The sequence below is a fragment of the Dioscorea cayenensis genome, unplaced genomic scaffold (genome assembly GCF_009730915.1).
Source record: "Dioscorea cayenensis subsp. rotundata cultivar TDr96_F1 unplaced genomic scaffold, TDr96_F1_v2_PseudoChromosome.rev07_lg8_w22 25.fasta BLBR01001114.1, whole genome shotgun sequence".
Taxonomy (NCBI): Eukaryota; Viridiplantae; Streptophyta; class Magnoliopsida; order Dioscoreales; family Dioscoreaceae; genus Dioscorea; species Dioscorea cayenensis.
In genome coordinates, this window is record NW_024087505.1 from 139,270 (window position 1) to 150,183 (window position 10,914).

At 38.9% G+C, this 10,914-nt stretch overlaps 1 non-coding gene across 1 annotated transcript; it reads left to right on the forward strand.

Annotated features, from left to right (window-relative positions):
* The first annotated feature begins 475 nt into the window (after positions 1-475).
* LOC120255626 lies at positions 476-582 on the forward strand. The gene has a single exon (XR_005535058.1). It is a non-coding gene; the product is annotated as a small nucleolar RNA R71 (small nucleolar RNA).
* Positions 583-10,914: the final 10,332 nt, after the last annotated feature.

The window sequence follows — 10,914 nt, forward strand, 5'->3', positions numbered from 1 at the left end:
TTCTGTTGCACTTGATTACTCAAAGAAAGGTTTGGGTGGTTCCTTCATCCCAGGTTGTAGCTGTTGATATATGCATTTCCTTGACCTCTTATTACGTTACCTATAAAGTCAACCTGTTCCACTGAAGATGTACCACTAATAGAAATTGGGCAATTAGATGGAGCATGTCCTCATCCATACCCAGTACAACTCATCAGTGCTGCCCCTCTAGGAGAACTTAGAGTGTTTAACTTCTTTCTCAATGACTCAACCTAAGCCACCAAAGATGTGATTGCATCAATCTCATGAAGTTAGACTACCTTCTTTCTGTCCCATGTATTCCACTTATAACTGTTCATAGTTATTTTTTCAATGAGATGTCAGGCTCATTCAGGGGTCTTGCTTCCTAAGGTATCTCCTGATGCAGCATCAAGTAATAGTTTTGTGCTTGGGGTTCAAACCATTATAGAAAGTTTGAATAATCATCCACTCGGGGAACCCATGTTAAGGATATTTCTGTAGGAGATCCTAGAATCTATCCCATGTTTCATAAAGAGATTCTAATTCCATTTGCACAAAAGAAGATATTTTATTCCTAAGCTTCCTAGATTTTCCAGGAGGGAAATATTGAGCAAGAAAAAGCTTCTACCATCTCCTCCCAAGTAGTGATCGATGCTCTAGGTAATAAATGTAGCCATTATTGTGCTCTCCCTTTCAAGGAAAATGGGAAGGACCTCAACTTGATAGCACCATCCATGACACCATTAATCTTGAGCATGTCACACACCTCCAAGAAATTCTCGATGTGATTATTTGAATCCTCATCGGCCAAACCATTAAACTATGCCAACTATTGTAACATCTAGATGAAGCCTAGCTTGAGCTCAAAACTATGAGTTGTAATTGGTGGCCACATAATACTAGATTACGTGCTAAGAACTGTGGGTCTGGTATAATCGAAAAAGTGTCCTCTACTACTCATGCTATTTTGCCATATTATCTGACCCTTCACCTTCTATCTCAACTTGATTTGACTGTTCTTGCACAGGATCTTTTCCCTGTCTATAAGTTCTTCTTCCAATTTTTGGATTACCTACAACCAATGTCAATGGGTATCCTCGGGTCATAACCTAGAGATGCAATGAAAGAAAGAAAAACAATTCAGAATGATGAAACAATAAAAAGTGTGAACTAGAACAAGTGATGAATAGCTAAAATGGCAAAGTACAAAATGCTTCCAAAATGTATGTTCCCCAGTAACGGCTCCAAAAACTTGACATACCCTTGCATGTGTGTACCATAACTACACAGGTTGTTGAAGTATAAAGTACCATACTGAGTGGGTAGTCATATCAATAGGGAATAGTGCTTGGAAACACAAGTTTTGCTACTTAACTATAGTGGAAACAATTGAAGTGTTGTGTGAACAATATTAATCCAAGTAAAATAAGGGAAAATAAAAAAGAGACGCAAAAGAAATAAGGAGAGGCAATTGATAGAAAATTGGGCACCTAGACATTACTCACCCTAGGGCTATTGTTTCAAATGCAAGACTAATTATTATGCCTCCTAAATGATGTTTAATGAGTTATGGAAATCCTAAAATCCTAAAACACATAGTCCTAAACCTAAGGTAAACCGTAACTAACCCTACTCTATGCCCCGGTGGAAAGGAATACTCTCGACGCCTCACACTGTGCAAGGTTGCTTAAATCTCTAGGGACTCCAATTGATAATCCGAATTCCCTAATATAGATCGAACCCTTTGGTCCAGGCGAAAGACCGCTAGTCATAATTAAGCTCTAGCACTAAGGATTACTTCAACACATCACACTATTACTCACGTAACTAAGCCCTAGTGGAGTTAGGATAAATTACACTGGAAAGGGAAAGGGGACATTCTTCTACCTCTAAACTCAACCTCTCAACCCTGTCGAACATTGCTTTGTCTAGTCCTAATGAAATGTCACTCATTCACAAAAGACTACAAATATAGATTCTCAACCCTAGTGTCACTCTAAGAGAAAATCAAATCAATAAGCATTCATGGATGGAACTCAATTAAAACATTAATTAAAAAAGTAAAATAATGGTCAATGAAACAAAATCATCCTAGGGTTTATAAGTCCAAGTTCCTACTAGGGATTAAGCTCTTCATGGAGCAATATACAATCAACAATGAAATCGAATGCAAAAGCATGCAATTCACAAGTAAAACCCCCTCGTAGTCCGTATCGATGGTCTTGTGGAGCCGCCTTATCTTCTCCAAGGGTTCCCTTGTCAAGCCTAGGGCACACCTCGCTAAATCAATGCCGACAAAAGCTCTGCCAAAAACTCTCTTACAAAGGAATGCAATGGCGAAGTCCGTTGAAATGCTTCAAAGACCTAGCCAAAGCCTCTCCAAACCCCAGCCACTGGCACCTCTGAAGATGGGAAAAAGATGAGAAAAGATCCCTCAAAATGTTTGAAATCTCTGTACTTATAAGGGCCGGAATCGGGCATCCACACTGGCGTGTGAAATTTTAACACGGCCGTGTGGATTTCTAGAAGTTGATTTTCTGTGAGCTGTGAATAGCAATTGCTACAATGATTTTCTTTTGAGACCACATGAATGGCCACACATCCATGTTGTAGATTGCATCGTGTCTTTAATAAAACCACATTAAAGAAGATCTTGCTAGTATTGCATAAGTCGGAACACATGAGTGTGTATGCCTTTATGCCCCTTTAATTTGTATGTTCGCTCGAGCACAGTGGAGGTTAGCACACGCTCACATGTCTTTAAGCACAGGTTGTTTCTTTATTTTTGTTCAATCAAAGACTTCATCAACAAATGCGTCCACAATCTACTTTTGGTTACTTTCTTCCACAATTGTCTCCACACCATAAATGCATAAAAGAACACATATACGCACAAACAAGTGATAAAATTTGGGAAAAGCAATGCTCAATGTAAGAAAAAAAATACTTTGTACTACCTATTCACAAGCACTTATCTGCCCTACTAGTCCAATTTTAAAATTTTGATTGTTAAAAGATGGTAAAAAGAGTTATCACCTTAGATGAGTAAAAGCTACTCTTTAGTAATCAATTTTTGGGGATTACAAGTGTATATTGATGACCTACCACTAGTGAAGGTTATCCCTAGGGTGTATAAAGCTACTACCCATTATTCTAAGTGAAATAAAGGTTAATTAGTGTTAGGTTGATTCCTGGATACTTTGTGACACTCATTTTAGTGTTTGCACACACACATGTTCCTTAAAGTAAAAGTGTGGTCCTTCATCGAGCACTCTTGTTTGAACTAACCCTTGTTGTTTCCTCTTTGCTTAAGGATTTATTGTTCCTCTGAAATCAGAGAAAATGTACTCATCTTCTCTTTTACTGAGTGATTTGAGATTACTTGAGGGCAAGTAAGCATTCAAGTGTGTGGGTGATACATCTCTTGTGTGTGTACATAAGTGTATAGGTTGTCGAAGTAATAAAATATACTGGTGAGTGGGTAGTCGAATCCACAGAGAATAGATGTTTAAAAACAAGTAATATTGCTATTAGCTAAATGAAAATTGATTGGTGATTAAGATTCAAAAGATTAATGAAAATAAAATAATAGTAAAGAAAAGAGACTAAACAAGAGTAATTTGAGAGAGTAACAAATTGTAAAATGGGTTACCCCGACAATGCTTACCCTAGTACTATTGTTTCATGTGCAAGACCAATATTATGCCTCCTAGTTGAAGTTTAATGAGTCGTGTAAATCCAAAGACACACGGTCCCAAACCTAAGGTCAACCCTGACTAGCCCTCTACACTATGCCCCGGTGCAAAGGGATACTCTCAACATCTCATATCGTGTGGGACTGCTTGATATTCTATGGACTCCAAGTGATCAACCCTATTTAGTAATTTTGATCTAACCCTTTGGTCCGGTGCCAAAGACCCCTAATCATGATTAAGCCCCAGCACTAACAATTACTCAACACTTCACTCTGTTGCTTGCACAACTAATCCCTAGTGAAGTTTGTCTCTTAGCACTTCACTCTATCTTGATTGCAAAGAACTCATAGAATGTGGAGGTAGCATAAATCACATCGGAGGGGAAAAAGGACATTTTGCTACCTCTTGACTCACCGTTTCAACCCACTTCAACCTTGTTAATTCTAACCCTAATAAAGTATAACTAATTCAAAAGGATTACATAGATAGATTCTCACCCTAGGGTCATTCTAAGGGAAAATCAAATCAATAAACAAACAAATTAAAACTCAATTAAAAAATAAATTACAGAAACATAATAGAAGTTAATGAAACAAATCATCCCAGGGTGTAAAAGTCCAAGTACCCATTAGGGATTTTGCTCCTCCGTGGAGCAATACAAAATCAAAGATGAAATCAGGAATGAATACAAAATATCCATAAAGATAACCCCTTATCATCCAGTGGTGATGGTCTTGAGGAGCCACCTTGCCTTCTCTAAAGATTCCTCGGTCGATGATAATTGTATGTGTATAAGTAATACGAAGTATACTTTTCTTACATTGAGCATTACTTTTATTAGATTTATAGCTCATTTGTGTGTATTTGTGTTCTTTTGTGAAATTAGGGTTGTGGAGACAAGTTTGGATGAAAGAAAACAAAAGTAGATCGTAGACGTGCTTGTTGATGGAATTCTTTGATTGAATAAAGGTCAAGGAACAAGTTGTGCTCATAGACATGTGGGTGTGTGCCAACTTCCATTATGCTCTAGTGAATACACAAAGTGGAGGGGAACAAAGGTAGTCACACTGATATGCTTCGACTTGTATAACATTGTTAAGAGCTTCTTCAATGTGGTTTAAAAGGTAATCTACCCCATGGATGTGTGCCCAATCATGTGGCCTTCACACACCCCTTGCTCGTGAACCACAGTGCATGGGTTTGTCAAAGTAATAAATCCCATGTGAGTGGGGTATCGTATCCATAGGAAATAAGGATCAGAAACACTAAGATTGCTACTTAATTAAGTGAAATTGAAATGATAGTGATAAGGATAAAATCGATGCAAACAAACTAAAGAAAATAAGAAAGAAAGGCACAATAAAATAAGAGGGAAGACAATTGATAGAAAGTGGGGTTCTCGGATGTTGTTCCTGCTAAGATTATTGCTTCAAGTGCAAAACCGACTATTATGTCTCCTAATTGATTCTTAATAAGTCGTGGACATCCTCAAACATGTAGTCCCAAAACTAAGGTCAACTGTGACTAACTCTACACTATGTCCCAATGAAGAAATCAACCAGTCTCATCACTTCACACTATGTAAAGTTGCAAAGAAGCTCTTTGGGGATTCCAAGTGATAAACCCTATTCCTATATGTAGATCTAACCCTTTGGTTAAGGCGAAAGACCCCTAGTCATAATTAAGCCCTAGGTGTTAAAGTTACTTCAACGCTTCACAATTAAGCCCCAGCAGAGTTCATTACGTAACCCTTTACTCTATTGTGACCGTAAAGAACTCTTGTAAAGGGGACGCTCAGCTACCTCTTGACTCACCCTCTCGACCCTTTCCAAATCTTACTTTGTCTAACCCTTATGGTGTGTCACTTTCTCAAAAGGATTACCAATGTAGACTATCAGCCCTAATGTCACTCTAGAGGAGAAATCATTCAACAAGTATTCAAGATTGGAACTTAATTAAAGACATCAATTAAGGAAAGCATAATAAAAGGTTAATGAAACAAATATATCCTAGGGTTCACAAGTCCAAGTACCCACTAGGGGTTTAGCTCTTCATTGAGCAAGTTACAATCAATAATGAAATTGAAAGCAAGAACAAGCAATGCATAAGTAAAACCCCCTCGATATTCGTGTCGATGGTCTTGTGGAGTAGCCTCATCTTCTCCAAAGGTCTCCTTGTCATGCCTAGGGCACACCTCGCCGGATCGGTGTAGACAAAAACTCCCCCAATAACTATCTTCCAAAAGAAAAGCGGTGTCAAAGCCGTAGAACCACTCCAAAGCCTTGCTAAAGTCCCTCTAAACCATAGCCACAAGCCTCTCAAAAGATGGAGAAAAGCTAAAAAGAAGGATGTTGAAATCGGGGCCGTTCGCGGCTTTATATAGACTCGAATCAGAAATCCACATGGGCGTGTGGAATTTCCACAGCCATGTGTGGATTTACTGTAATTTGATTTCGTACGGTTAGTAAATAGTAACTACTACAGTACTTACTATAGTGATTTGTTACGACAACCTACTATAGTACTCCACCAAAAGCACTCCCGATCGGCACTTTTAATCGAGGCAACATAAACGAGCACACGTTTATATCATAGATCGCATCGATTCTTCAACAAAAAGTCTCATTGGTAAAGATCTTTTTATCATAGCATAAGTCGGGATACACAAATGTGATTGCCTTTGTACTCCTCCAAACCATTATAATTGTTTGAACACATGGAGGCTGGCACACATTCACGTATCTTTGAGCTTAACTTGTGCCTTCGCATTTGTCCATTTCAAGATTTCATCAAAATAGTGCGTTCACGATCTAGTTTGGATTCTCTCTTTCATTCTTGACTTCACAACCCTACATGCGTAAAAGAATACAAAAACACATGCATTAGCGATAATTTATGATAAAAGTAATGCTCATCGTAGGGAAAGAACATTTCGCATTCTTAGTACATAAGCACTTATCAGGCCTTGATGAAGAAAGTGAATTCGGGGGTTTTTTTTGGCAAAGTACTGAGCAGCTAACTGTAGAAAATCACTATACAGTTACTCTTCACAACTTGTAGGAAAATGCGACCTAGAAATCCACACTGTCCTGTGAAAATTTTATACACCCGTGTCGATGCCCAATTTCAGCCCTATAATTACCCCTTTGAGAGTTTTATTTGGGAATCTTCTTCCTATCTTTTGCCCATCTTTTGGGGAGAGCACGGTTAGGGTTTGGAGAGGCTTTTGCTGGGTTTTGGAGAGCATGAGTTCCTTTGGAGGAGATCTATTTGGAGAGCTTTCAACAGCATTGAATCAGCAAGTTGTGCCCTAGGTTTGACAAGGGAACATTTGGAGAAGACGAGGTGGCTCCTCAAGACCATCGACACAGACGACAAGGGAGTTTTCTCTATATATTTCTTACACTTACTTTTGATTTTATTGTTAATTTTATATTGCTCCATGGAGAGGTAAACCCCTAGTAGGTGCTTGGACTTGTAAACCTTAGGATGATTTTGTTTCATTGTCCCTTGTTTGTTCCCTTAATTTGATGATTTAATTGAGTTTCAATCTTGTACGCTTGTTGATTTAATTTTTCCTTAGAGTGACACTAGGGTTGAGAATCTATCTATATAATCCTTTGAAGGGATGACAACTTCATTAGGGTTAGACTTAGCGAGATTTGAAGAGGGTTGAGAGGGTGACTCGAGAGGTAGCAGAACGCTCACTTTCTCTTTCAACCTAATTTATCCTACCTCTATGTTCCAAGAGTTCTTTGTGGTTATGATAGAGTGAAGTGCTAAGAGGCAAAACTACACTGGGGGCTTAGTTACCCAAGCAACAAAGTGAAGTATTGAAGTAATCCTTAGTGCTAGGGTTTAATCGTGAGTAGGGGATTTCCGATTGAACCAAAGGGTTAGATCTATACTAGGTAATAGGGTTTATTACTTGGAATCTCTAGAGCGTCAAGTAGTCCCACACAGTGTGAGGTTGATAAGTGCTTTGTGATAAGAATACGAAGTGTTCTTTCCTTATGATGAGCATTACGTTTTCTGGGTTTTAACGCTAATATGTGTGTATTTATATATTACTTTGATGCATGTAGGCTTGTGGAGCCGAATGTTAGAGAAAGAAGCTAATGAAGATCGTGAATGCACCATTTGGAGGAAATCTTGAGAAGATTCAAACACGAAGTCATAAGTCAGGTTCACGATGCGAGGCTGTGTGCAACCTCCTTGTATTTAAATTAGCGCAATGATTTGTAGGGGCACAAGGGCAGTCACATTTATGCATTTCGGCCTGTGCATGTATAACAAGATCTCCACCAATGAGGTCATTTATTGAAGAAGGAAAGTAATCTACAACATAAACGTGTGCCCGTTTACGTTACCTCGATGGAAACATGGATTCGGGAGTGTTTTCGGGCCGATATTGTAGCATGTATTGTAGAAAATTACTGTAGCAGTTACCGTTTACAGCCGGCTGAAATCAGATATCCAGAGAATCCACACGGGTGTGTGGAAATTCCACAGGCCTGTGTGGAAAGTCTATGGGAAGTATGGATTCCTGATTACAGCCCTATGTAAGACTGATATTAGCCTCAATTTCAGCATTCTTTTCTCCATCTTTTCCCCAACTTAAGAGAGGGCTACGACTAGGGTTTTGAGAGGTATTGGCTAGGGATTTGGAGAGGTTCTATGGCTGCGACATCGCTCTCCGTTTGGAAGAAGGTTAGTGGAAAAGTTTTCGTCTGCACCGATCCGGCGAGTTATATCCTAGGCCGGACAAAAGGACCTATGAGATGAGTAGAGGAATCTCCACAAGACCATCGCCACAACTATCGAGGGGGTTTTCTATGGATTCTTTGCTTTTACATTTGATTTCATTGATTGTAATTAGCTCCATGGAGAGCTAAACCCCTACTAGGAACTTGGGTATTTGTGAACCCTAGGATGTATTTGTTTTCATTGAACCTCTTTATTATACTTTCAATTAATTGATGTTTTAGTTGAGTTCTAATCTTGAATGCTTGATTGTATGAATACTCCCTTAGAGTGACACTAGGGTTGAGAGTTCTTGTTGGTAACCCTTGTGAGTGAGTGACACACCACGAGAGTTAGACAAAATTAGATTGGAGAGGGTTGAGAGAGTGAGTCGAGAGGTAGCGGAGCATCCCCTTTCCCCTCCAGTGTGATTTATTCTACCTCCATTTTCTTAAGCTGTTTGCAGTCATAGTAGAGTGAATAGGCTAAGGGATGACCTTCTACTGGGGCTTAGTTGTAGAGGCAACATAGTGAAGCGTTGAAGTGATCTCTGCACCTAAGGCTTAATTGTTGCTAGGGACCTTCCACCTGGACCTTAGGGTTAGGTCTACTTCTAGGAAGAGGATTTATCACTTGGAATCCCTGGAACTCATTGCAATTCTATACGAGTGCGAGGATGAGAGGTTATTCAATTTCTCCTCCGGGACATGTATAGAGTTAGGCATGGTTGACCTTAGATTTGGGACCATGTATTTAAGGATCTCCATGAATCATTAAAAGCATTAGTTAGGAAGCATAATAGAGGGTTTTTGCACTTGAAACAATTGTCCTAGGCGGAACAATATCCGGGTATCCCATTTATATCGATTGCCTTACCTTCTCCTTACTTGTGCTCTCTTTCTTGTTTCCTTTACTTTTGTTACTTTACATCTTGTCATACAAATCACTATTCATCTTTCGCTTAGTTAAGAAACAATTCAAGTATTTTTATTCTCTACTCCCTGTGGATACGATACCCACTCATCTGGGATTTTGTTACTTCGACAACCCATGCACTTGCGGGATATACGCAAGGGGATCTTGTCAGAGGTGTCAAGAGTATTCTTTTCTGCCAGGGTATAGTGTAGAGGGCTAATCATGGTTGACCTTAAGTTTAGGACAGTGTATCTTTTCGATTTCCGCAACTTATTAAACTTCAATTAGGAAGTATAGTATTAGTCTTTCACTTGAAACAATAGTCCTAGGGTGAGCATTGTTCGAGTACCACATTTTGCCATTGATTACCTCTCCTTATTTCCTTTTGCATTCTTTTTTCCCTTTTACTTTTATTTGCATTGATATTTTTAAGAAACATCACAAAACGGTTTTCACTCTAGCTAAATAGCAATATTTCTTGTTTCCGAACAACTAATCATTATAGATTCGACTACACACTCACTGGGATATTTATTACTTTGACGACCCATGCACTTGTGGTTCACACACGGAAGTGGTGTGTTAGTCGAGCCTAAGGCACACCTTCCCTGAATTAAATATGTTGGAAGCTCCCCCAATAACTCCCCTTCGAAGGAGATTGATGTTGAATCCTCTAGCAACGCTCCAAAATCCGAGCAAAATCCTCTCCAAAACCCTAGCCACATCTCTCCAGAAGATAGGTCAAAAGATGGGAAGAACCTCTCCAAATTAAACCTTTGAAGCGGTATTTTAAGTGCTAAAATCAGGCATCCACACGCCCCTGTAGAAATTCCACAAGGGCATGTGAATTTCAAAATTCTTCATTTTATGCGAGCTATAAACAGTAACAACTATAGTAAATTGTTGTAGTGATTTGCTACATTGAAATTCTACAATCTTTTCTTACGATATTCCTGACTTCATTTTCTTCATCAAGGTTGCATGGTTGGGCACACATCCATGCAGTAAATCATGTCACATCTTCACTTTCAAACACATTGACGAAGCTCTTGACAATATCACACAAGTCAGAGCATATGAGCATGACTGCCTTTGTGCCCCTCCAATTTGTATATTCACATGAACAATTTGGAGGTTGGCACACACCCACATGCCAGTGAACACAACTTGTGCCTTGATCCTTGTTTGGTACAAGAGATTCCTCAAAAATTGTATCTATGATCTATTTTTGCTCTTTTCTTCCAAACTAGTTTCGTCAACCCTAAATGCACATAAGAACACACATGCACACGAATGAGCAATAAAATCTGATAAAAGTGATGCTCAATGTAAGAAAAGCATACTTAGTAATACTAATACACAAGTACTTATCAGCCGGTATTTGTTGAGTGCATTTCATATCATATTCACTCATCCTCTTTGCACTTATTTACTTGTCTTTTAGCACAATTTTATCCATTTAAGGAGCTATTATGGGTATATTTGCTTTATGTGAATAAATCAGGAGCTCCACACAAAGTGGAGTGAATTCGGGGAGTAATTGAGTAGAAGAATCAAGATT